This window comes from Nansenia antarctica (genome assembly GCF_963989245.1).
Source record: "Nansenia antarctica genome assembly, chromosome: 6".
Classification (NCBI taxonomy): Eukaryota; Metazoa; Chordata; class Actinopteri; order Argentiniformes; family Microstomatidae; genus Nansenia; species Nansenia antarctica.
The window spans coordinates 3,385,398-3,395,397 of NC_137676.1; the positions used below are offsets into that span (position 1 = coordinate 3,385,398).

Below are 10,000 nucleotides of genomic sequence, written 5' to 3' on the forward strand. Positions count from 1 at the left end.
TTTATGTCTGCGTGCACGCACCCATATCGAGGAATTCTAAGCCGGTGTTCTGTGAACACTCATGACACAAGCCTGATCCTCGTTCGAGGAATCACCTGAGGCTTGAATTCCAATCCCGAGTTGCCTGATCGCCTGATTTATTTTAATCGCCGATATACTAATTAACGTTAGTGGAACGGCCCCCTGGTTTACCTTCACCTTTGTCCCTTTAGAGAGTCGGTTATAAACATGAGTTTGGTGGGGTTTTTAACACTAGAACAGCCATGGGTGGGGTCATTTACACCCATGGCTGTTCTCGTGTTAAATGACCCCACCCATGGTTGTTCTAGTGTTAATGACCCCGCAAACCCTGCCAACATTTAAACAGGCCCTCAAAACCCACCTCTTCAAGTTTGCCTTCACCAGTTAACCCTCTCCCCTTCCCCTTCCCATGTGTCCCCAGCACTACCTTAAATAGGCCCCTATACTTTCTTCTATTTACCTTTTCTTTCTTTTAATTATTACTACTCGATCTTTGAGTATAGTCTTTGAGTGTCTAGAAAAGCGCTATATAAGCCTAATGTATTATTATTATTGTTCTTCTTCTTCTTATTATTATTATTATAAACACGCACCGCTTGTTGGAGACGTTGGTGGTTACCGCGGTTACGGAGGCCAGGGAGATGCTGTCGGGGTCGAGCGCCCGGCCCAGTCGGATGGCCTTCTTGTCCAGGTCCTCCGTCTCCAGAACCGCAGGCTCATCTGGGGGTGGGGGAGGGGGGCACAGGGAGGGGGGGGGCACAGGGAGGGGGGGGGGGAGGACGTCAGTGGAGCGAGACAGACAGACATCCGCCATCCCCCAATCAGCTTTTTGATTGACACCCAACCCATTACAATGGGGACGTATATGTGACACGTTCTAATGCTTTGGTCCTCATGTCGGGATCCGATGTAACGATCAGTAATTTTGTAATTTTCGAAAAATGTGAATACGTTTCCGCGTTGTTGGAAATCAACGACACATCGCTAGTCGACTAACACAGCTTGTTTTGTGAGTCTGTTAACAATGTAAAGTAGTGTTCTAGTTAACTAGGTAGCAGTGGAGATTACTCACCCAATCCATTGCATTGTTGCAGTGTTTTGGCTCGACTAGCGAGTTGCGTGTGTTGCGATTCTCAACAACGTCGAAACAAAGTTACGTGTTTCAAAAGAAAAAGTTTGAACATTTTGATTGGTTGCCGACATGAGGACGAAAGCATTAGAACTAGCAGTGTCACATATGATGATGTTATGGGAATGTCTTATCTCATGTTAGATTCTCTGTTTGACAGGGAAACCTCTAATTCTCTGGCTCCTCCAGTGTTCAACATGACCCCCCCCCCCCTCACCCCTTGACCCTTGACCTCTGACCTGTCTCCCTGATCCCTGTGGGTAGTGTTTACCTCCTCTCTTGTGGTCGTCCTTGTTGGAGTTCTTCATCTTGCCGAGCTTCATGGCTGAGAACACCCCCTTCCCTGCTCTGGAGAGGAAGAGAGAGACAGACAGGCTACAGTAGAGAACGCCCTTCCCTGCTCTGGAGAGGAAGAGAGAGACAGACAAGATATAGTACAGCCGGAAATAAAATGGTAAACGGACCGACTTCTACAGCGCCTTTATCCAAAGCGCTTTACAACGGCCTCTCATTCACCCGTTCACACACACATTCACACACCAATGGCGGCCAAGCTACCATGAAAGGCGCCGGCCGGCCCCGCTCATTGGGAGCAATTTGGGGGTTCAGTGACTTGCTCAAGGACACCTCGACACGTGGCCATTATGAGAAACTGACATCCTAACTCAGTATCAGTCAGATGAACGACAGACAACGGGAGCGTGTGTGTGTGTCCATCTTTGGACAATGTTCTGTTTTTTTTCAGGAACAGATATCACGGCTTGGCGACTTTGTGTGAACTCACTCAGGAACTTCACACACACAGAACAGTTTGGAGTGAAGTGCCATGGTGGTGGCGGAATAACGGATGTTCTTGAGTTTCCTGTGGAAAACGGTAATCCAACAGAACCCAACACCACCAGCACAACAAGGCCTCGTAGTTTCAGAACGGAAAAAAGTACAGTACGGTACATCACGTTGACGAGATAATCCCTTCACCACCGCCCCCCCCCCCCCCGCCCCTGCTGCCCCCCCCCCACCAGCACACAAAGTGCAGAGATGTACAGTACAGTACATCACGTTGAGGAGATAATCCCTTCACCACCGACCCCCCCCCCGCCACCCCACCACTGCCGCCCCCCCCCCCCCCCCCCCATCACAATAGACCCGTAGGAGGTGTCAGATGACTCATACAGATATTACGCAGATCGGATGTCACCGCCGCAACAAAGGCGCCTCGCCAGAGCGCGACAAATGAGCGATCTTAATAATTCAAAACGACGAGTGTGAACCCGTCCAATTAGCGGCGGATATGGATACGACAGACATGTCACGGGGGAAGAAGAGATGAAAAGATGAAGAGGGTTTTCTGTTTGTTTTCCCAGGCAAGGTCCAAAGTAAACCAGTCGAGCAACGAGTTCAATTTCCCCCCTCTTTCATCGTCTTCTTTCATTATTTAATTGATATCTTTATCAAGGCTCTCCAAAGGAAACCAGAAGATGAGGAGGAGATAGAAGGAGATAGATAAGCTATAGTAGTTTGGTAGTTCAGGAATGGATTTCATCCCCCAGATGACAAACTCTACGTGACAGGCTTAGGGGAGAAGGTGAAGTGGAGATAACTTAATATTTAAATAGAGAGGTGAGCCATTATTCAATTAAGAGAAAGTGTTTCTAGAGAAAGTGAAAACCACTCAACGGGGTTGTGTGTCCCTGTCGATTCAAATCAAGGCCAACCGCCGAGGAGCATAACCCATTCAGAACACCAAACCCAAATAAATCTAAATAAATAATGTAAAGTAGCGCAACCTTTACAAGTAGATTCACGGCAACAGATATCGATCTTAATAGTTACTTAACAGCTCGACGCAGGGAACACCACCTCAGAACAGTGACAATCAACAAATTGACGAATTGATTCACATTGATAAATACATTGCAGGTTTACAATCGATTAAGTCGAGACTTGTCTGTTCATAGAAAAGCAACAAGGGGTTTCATACGTACCGTACGAAAGAGGCAGAGGGTCCGACCCAATTAAGGAGAAGAGGTCAGTTAACTCAAGAACAGAACCGACACCGCTGGATATGATCGAGCTTTGAGTGCTCTAAATGTCCATATTTGGAGTTCCTTCCTCAGAAAGGAGCCAAGCTCACAGGTGTACCCCCGAGAGTCCCCCCAGGTAGACAGACAGGTCAGATATGACAGAGGTACGGAGGGAGAGTGGGAGGTGAGGGAGGAAGGGAGGGGGAGAGGCCGGGGAGAATCTGAGGCTGGAGACAGAAGTGCAAAGCAGGTGTGTGGCTGGTGGGGAGTGGGGGGGGGGGGGGGGGGGGTCTGGTGGGGGGGTGGAGGCAGGGGGGGGTATCCAAGCATGGCCCCAGAGATCCATTGGTCTACTCATGCATGCACACGCACACACACACACACAGACATGCATGCGCACACACAGACATGCATGCGCACACACAGACACAGACACACACAGTCACACACACACACACACACTCACACACACGACACACTCACACAGACAGTCACACACACACACACACACACATACACACACACGCACACACACACACAGACATTCACACACAGACACAGACAAACAGACACACAGACACACAGACAGACACACACACTTACACACACTCACAATCACACACTCACACAGTCACAAACAGTCACACACAGTCACACACACACACATACACACAGAGACACAGACACACACATACATCCTCACACACACACAGACACAGACAGACAGACAGACGGACAGACACAGACAGACAGACAGGCACGCACACAATCAATCAATCACTCACTCACTCACTCACTCACTCCCACACACACAGAGCAGACTCTGATGCAGCTGTCAGTCAACCAGAGAGAGCTGTAACTAGACTCCTACAGCATCTACAGTATCTCAGCTACACTTCACTTTTTTTTTTTTTTATCATTATATTTTCACTTTCGAAAGACTCTTTAGCACTTACAGGTTACACATTTTGAAAGCTATATATACCAAGCCTACAGAGGGAGATACGTACTTGTCTTTACCTCCTTTCCCGTTTCTTTCCTTCGCTTTGCTGTGTGGAGTGCGGGGTAGAACGCAGGACAAAACACACATCATCTTTAGACAGGGGCCAGAGAGGAGAAGAGCAGGAAGGCTTTTCTACACATTCTTGTTTTTGAATTATTGACTAAATAATAATTGACCTGTGACTAAATTAACGCTAGAACAGCCGTTGCCTATTTTACCTGTTATTAGAGCCGCCTCGGGGGGTCATAGTCTTTACAATGTGAATCTGCTACTTACACACAAAGACCACTAGTGGACGCGTCTTGTAAATTAGCCTGCCTCCTACACAGACAAATTCCAAAATAGCTTTATACTAGCTTATCCTGATGGGATGAAGGATACAGGGTGGTAGAACGCACATATGTAGGAAAAGTTATGAAAGGAGGGTCCTGAAATTTGATCGAGTGCAAAGATATACACTTTTTTGGCTGTTCTAGGTGTATCGTGGATGCATTCTGTGTATCCATACACGTGGTGTATTGTGGGTATCCGCACAGCTAGGGGGTGTATATCTAACCACCCCGCTAGCTGTGCCGATATCCACCAATACCACGGCTTCCATGCCGCTTAAAAGTATACCGTAGTTGAAACAACATGGAACACAGGATGCACTGTACAGACGTACCCATGTTGTTTGGCCTTCGTTCCATTTGGCCTAAAATGGAGGTGAAACATACACACACACTGCATGAATGTAGAGCGCCCTCATCACTGTCTACTATCTGAGAGGTCAGTATCAAAAACACTGCAAACCGCTATATAAATAAATATATATATATATCATATATATTATAATTATATATATAATAATTATATATATATACTGTATATATAATATTATATATTCTTTGTATTTAACGACTGAGGGAGGCACTAAGCTCTCCACGAGCCGTTACTAGGAAACGCACGGCACGGCGACACAGCACGGCAACACAGCACATTATGAACAATAGAATGATAAGGTTCTATCTCCGTTTAGGGTAGTTCAGAGATATTGAGCGTCAAAGTTTTTACATACCATTATGTTTTGTGAGATGGAACCGTTGTATTTTATTAATAAATTACTAACTAAAAAAAAATCAACATTTTAAAAATAACACCACACAGGTATTAATAAACACCTAATGGATCGGATTATGTAAAAAACAAAATGTTGATAAGTCGTGACATCGAGTCACTTGTGTGGCTATGTGATTTGATCCACTAACAAGGAAACATCATGGGTGATGCTGCATCGTGAGGTCCACGCTCAGAGGATGAACGCACGTCGATGTGGACCAACACAGATCACTCTAATCAGGACTGTTAAGGGTCGGCTGACGGTATCGGTGTTTTGATCGATACAACATCATGGGAGCAAAGAAGCAGTATTGACTGGATGGGAATATGGTTTGAGAGACATTTAATTGACTTGCTCAATGCTGTATCTGTTAATGTACTCCTTAGGGAGCTAATTTGGAGTCGTGTACATACTGTGTGTGTGTGGGTGTGTGTGTATGTGTGTGTACTTTTCTCTCTCTACACCAAGTCTCTTGGCTCGGTAATCTCTTCACACGGGCTCTCCTACCACAGCTACGCAGACGACACTCAACTCTTCCTGTCCTTCCCCCCGTCTGATGTACACGTGGCAACCCGTATCTCTGCATGTCTCGCTGACATTTCAACTTGGATGGCTGACCACCATCTCAAGCTCAATCTTAACAAGACCGAGCTCCTCTTCATCCCCGGGAAAGCCTGCCCTCTCCAAGACTTCTCTATCACAGTGGAGAACTCTACTGTAACCCCCTCCCTGACAGCCAAGAATATTGGAGTGATCCTGGATAACCGACTATCCTGTAAGGAGAACATTGCAGCAACGGCTCGCTCCTGCAGATTCTTCCTCTACAACATCAGAAGGATACGACCATTCCTTACCAGAGAGGCAGCGCAACTCTTGACCCAGGCACTGGTCATCTCCCGCCTGGATTACTGCAACATACTCCTGGCTGGTCTCCCCGCCTACGCCATTAGACCTCTGCAGCTCATCCAGAACGCTGCTGCACGTCTGGTATTCAACCTCCCCAAATACTCTCATGTCACCCCTCTCCTTCGCACCCTGCACTGGCTCCCGGTAGCAGCTCGCATCCGATTCAAGACCCTGGTGCTTGCATATCAGGCAGCTAAAGGGACAGCCCCTGCCTACCTAAAGGAAATGGTAACCCCCCAAACTCCAGCCCGCTCACTCCGCTCCTCCACCTCGGCTGGCCGACTGGCCCCACCACCTCTGCACAGCAGTCGTGCTGCCCGATCACGTCTCTTCACAACTCTGGCTCCCCGCTGGTGGAATGAGCTCCCCACGGCTGTCAGAGAGCATCCTCACCTACGGCATCTGCAACTGGTTCTCCAGCTGCACAACCGTGGAGAGAAATGCGCTACAGAGAGTCGTGAGAACAGCCCAGAAGATCACCGGCGCCCCCCTCCCCTCTCTGGAAGAGCTGTACAACACACGCTGTCTCAGGAAGGCCTCCAAGATCTCCAGAGACCCAACCCACCCTGGGTACGAACACTTTGCCCGGCTGCCCTCGAAAAGGCGGTACAGGACCATGGCCGCAAGGACAAACAGACTGAAGCACAGCTTCTACCCCAGGGCCATCCAGGCCCTGAACACAGCAAAGACCTAGGTTCTGGGCCCTGGACAGTCTGGACGGATTGATGGCAGCTGCTGGATTGAAAAAATCAGGTGTAGTGCTGAGGCACAAATGTGTACATTTCAAGCCTGCAAACTGCGACACTTTAAATGAATGTGCAATAACACTATGTGCAATATGACAACCCTAGTCGTCTTATCTGTACAGTATAGTATAGTGGATAGTGTACATAGCCTTTATTTATGTAAACCAGCTCTTTTCCCTTCTTGTTTCTTTAGTTGTTTTTTTTTCTTTCCTAGCACCAGGGGAGCCACCCCTCCCAAATGTCGTTGTTTGGTACCTGTACTATAGCAATGACAATAAAGACCATTCATTCATTCGAACGGCAGAGTCACTACCCATCTTCCGTCGTAGACTGAAGACCCACCTCTTCAGGTTACACCTTAACTGCTCCTCCTGAGACATCTTCTGCCCCTCAGCACTACGTCTCCTAAAGACGTCCGCTTTCCCCTCTACTGTGTCGCTAAGAACTTCTATCGTCCCCTTTGTACTGCTTCTCTGTTCCTCCAGTATAAAAAAAATAAAAAATAAAAGTTTTAGAAGAAGGTGGTAGAAGAAGGTTTCTCCTTCTATCAGTGGCCCCGGGCCCGAGCTAGATTACTCTTCCTGCCACGAATGGTGGACTGATGATTCACATGCTTAGCATTCAAATGTATTGATTGTAAGTCGCTTTGGAATAAGGCGTCTGCTAAATACCAAAAATGTAAATGTAAATGTGTGTGCGTGTGTACGTGTGTGTCTGTGTGTGTGTGTGTCTGTGTGTGTGCGTGTGAGTGTGTGTGTGCATGGTTGTGTGTGTGTGTGTGTGTGTATGTGTATGTGTGTGTGTGCGCATGCATGGGCGAGCGCACCTGGGATCCAACTCCCCACTGCAGGAGAAACACACACACACACAACCTGTGTTATACATAACACCACACATACTCTCTGATGTGTGTCACATACTATATGTGTATGAATAATTAACACGTCTAAATAAATGAAATGACAACATGTAGACTAGAGGAGTCATTGATCAGTCAATGATTATTCCCACACCATGTACCTGGCAGACACAGCATGGTATCCATCACCTCGCTTGGCTTTGGATTCAAACCCTCTGGATGAAAATGAAACATAATATATCAACAGTCATTTCTTTCCGCCAAGTTACATAGGAGAGATTGAGATTGAAGAGAGAGAGAGAACGAAAGAGAGAGTGAGAGATTGAGCTAGAAGAGAGAGAGAGAGAACGAAAGAGAGAGTGAGAGAGAAAGCGATTGAGATAGAGAGAGAGCACGAAAGAGAGAGTGAGAGAGAAAGAGATTGAGATAGAAAGAGATTGAGAGAGAAAGAGAATAACACAATCTGATTCTTACTAATATCTCAATATCAGAATTTATCTTATACAGCACTATGTGTTTTTCTAACTTTACTTAGGTTTCCATTTTGGTTAGTGTTCCAATGAAGCTAACAGAGGATATTGAATATAAAATAAATAAATAAATACATGAATAAATAAATAAATATATGAGGAGGAGGAAAATAAATCAAGCAGAAGATGATCAATAATGTATCGCCACAAAGTTCGTTCTGCTCTGGAGACCTGCTGAACGTGGGTTCAACACAGAGTGAACACACACACACACACACACACACACACACACACACACACACACACAGGAGTGCGTCAGATACCGATCAGGTCTGATCATATCGGGGATGGACTAGAATGCTAAGTCAATTGTGTGTGTGTGTGACAGTGTTTTCCAGGACATTACCTTCGGTTCTGACAAAACCGATTGAACACTAACCGTTCCAGAACTTTCTTCACATCAATGAAGGATACGGTTTTCTTCCATTATTGATATTCTGCTGCATTCTGCTTACAATTACAATTGTAAAGTTAAGTACTGAAATCCAATCTGAGACAAAAACATTCAGCCATCCGAGACATCTGACGATCTATATCTCAAGTGCTTGGCTGTTTCTTTAGGCCGATGTCTTTGTGAGACGAGATTGAGTTGGCGCTGCAGGTGTATTGAGTCAGGCCACCGAGCTATTTCCTGTTCTGATGATGCAGAGTTTTTGTAACAACTTTGTATTCTGTGCCAGTGTGTGGTTTTTATGTCTTCATTAATGTTGCACAGTAAGGAGAAGATGAATATTTAACATTTCTCAAAGAACAATCCTTCGAGCCTCCGTGGCCTAGATACAGTACGGAAAGAAAGAAAAGAAAAACAACATAGCCAACTTCCAAGGCAGTGTGTGTGTGTGTGTGTGTGTGTGTGTGTGTGTGTGTGAGTGTGTGTGTGTGTGCGTGTACAGTATATACAGAGATATATATAGAGAGAGAGAGAGGGAGGGAGAGAGAGAGGGGGAGAGAGAGAGGGAGGGAGAGGGAGAGAGAGAGAGAGAAGGAGAGGGAGAAAGAGAGAGAGAGGGAGAGAAAGAGAGAGAGAGAGAGAGACGGAGAGAGAGACAGAGAGAGAGAGAGAGAGAGAGATAATGAGAGAGTTCAGAGAGATTTTGGCCGGAAAAAAGCTTTTTTGTCTGACACGGCATCAAGCTCGGGGCTGCGGCCTGTTGTCTCAAACACAAGCCGACTATCTCAAGGGCTGCTGGGAAGGTTCTTTAGTAAGTACGACAAAAACACTTCTCTGTTGACATCCCTAATGATGTCTAAAATTCTTAAGGCAACGTATTGTTTTCACATAACCATCTCCAAAGCTGGTATCACAGTCAAAACAACACAATAAGCTGATTGGACATAATTAATTCCTTCGTGGAATAATAATAATAATAATAATAATAATAATAATAATAATGATAACTTTATTTGTATAGCGCTTTTCCTGCAAACGTTGCAGCTCAAAGTGCTTTAATCATTATATAATCATAATTTTATTATTTAGTCATTTAAAGGCAATATTAAAAAGATGGGTTTTTAGTCTTGACTTGAACATAATTTGCGGAGGTTGCGTCCCTAATGTAAACTGGCAGTGTGAATGCTTTCCCTCCCCAGCATCATCAGTATGTATTGACAGAAACAGGGGACAGATTTAAGCGTCGCACACAGGTTTTGAAACAAGAGGCTTTACCCCAGGAGGCCGACCAT

At 45.9% G+C, this 10,000-nt stretch overlaps 1 pseudogene across 1 annotated transcript in view; it reads right to left on the reverse strand.

Moving 5' to 3' along the window:
- Positions 1–10,000, reverse strand: part of LOC308159688 (otoferlin-like) — a 109,965-nt pseudogene that overhangs the window by 37,425 nt on the left and 62,540 nt on the right. The window contains exons 6-7 of the transcript in view: positions 1,422–1,498; positions 615–741 (exon numbers count right to left, since the gene is read on the reverse strand). The product of the transcript in view is annotated as an otoferlin-like (transcript). The remainder of the gene's footprint in view (positions 1–614; positions 742–1,421; positions 1,499–10,000) is intronic.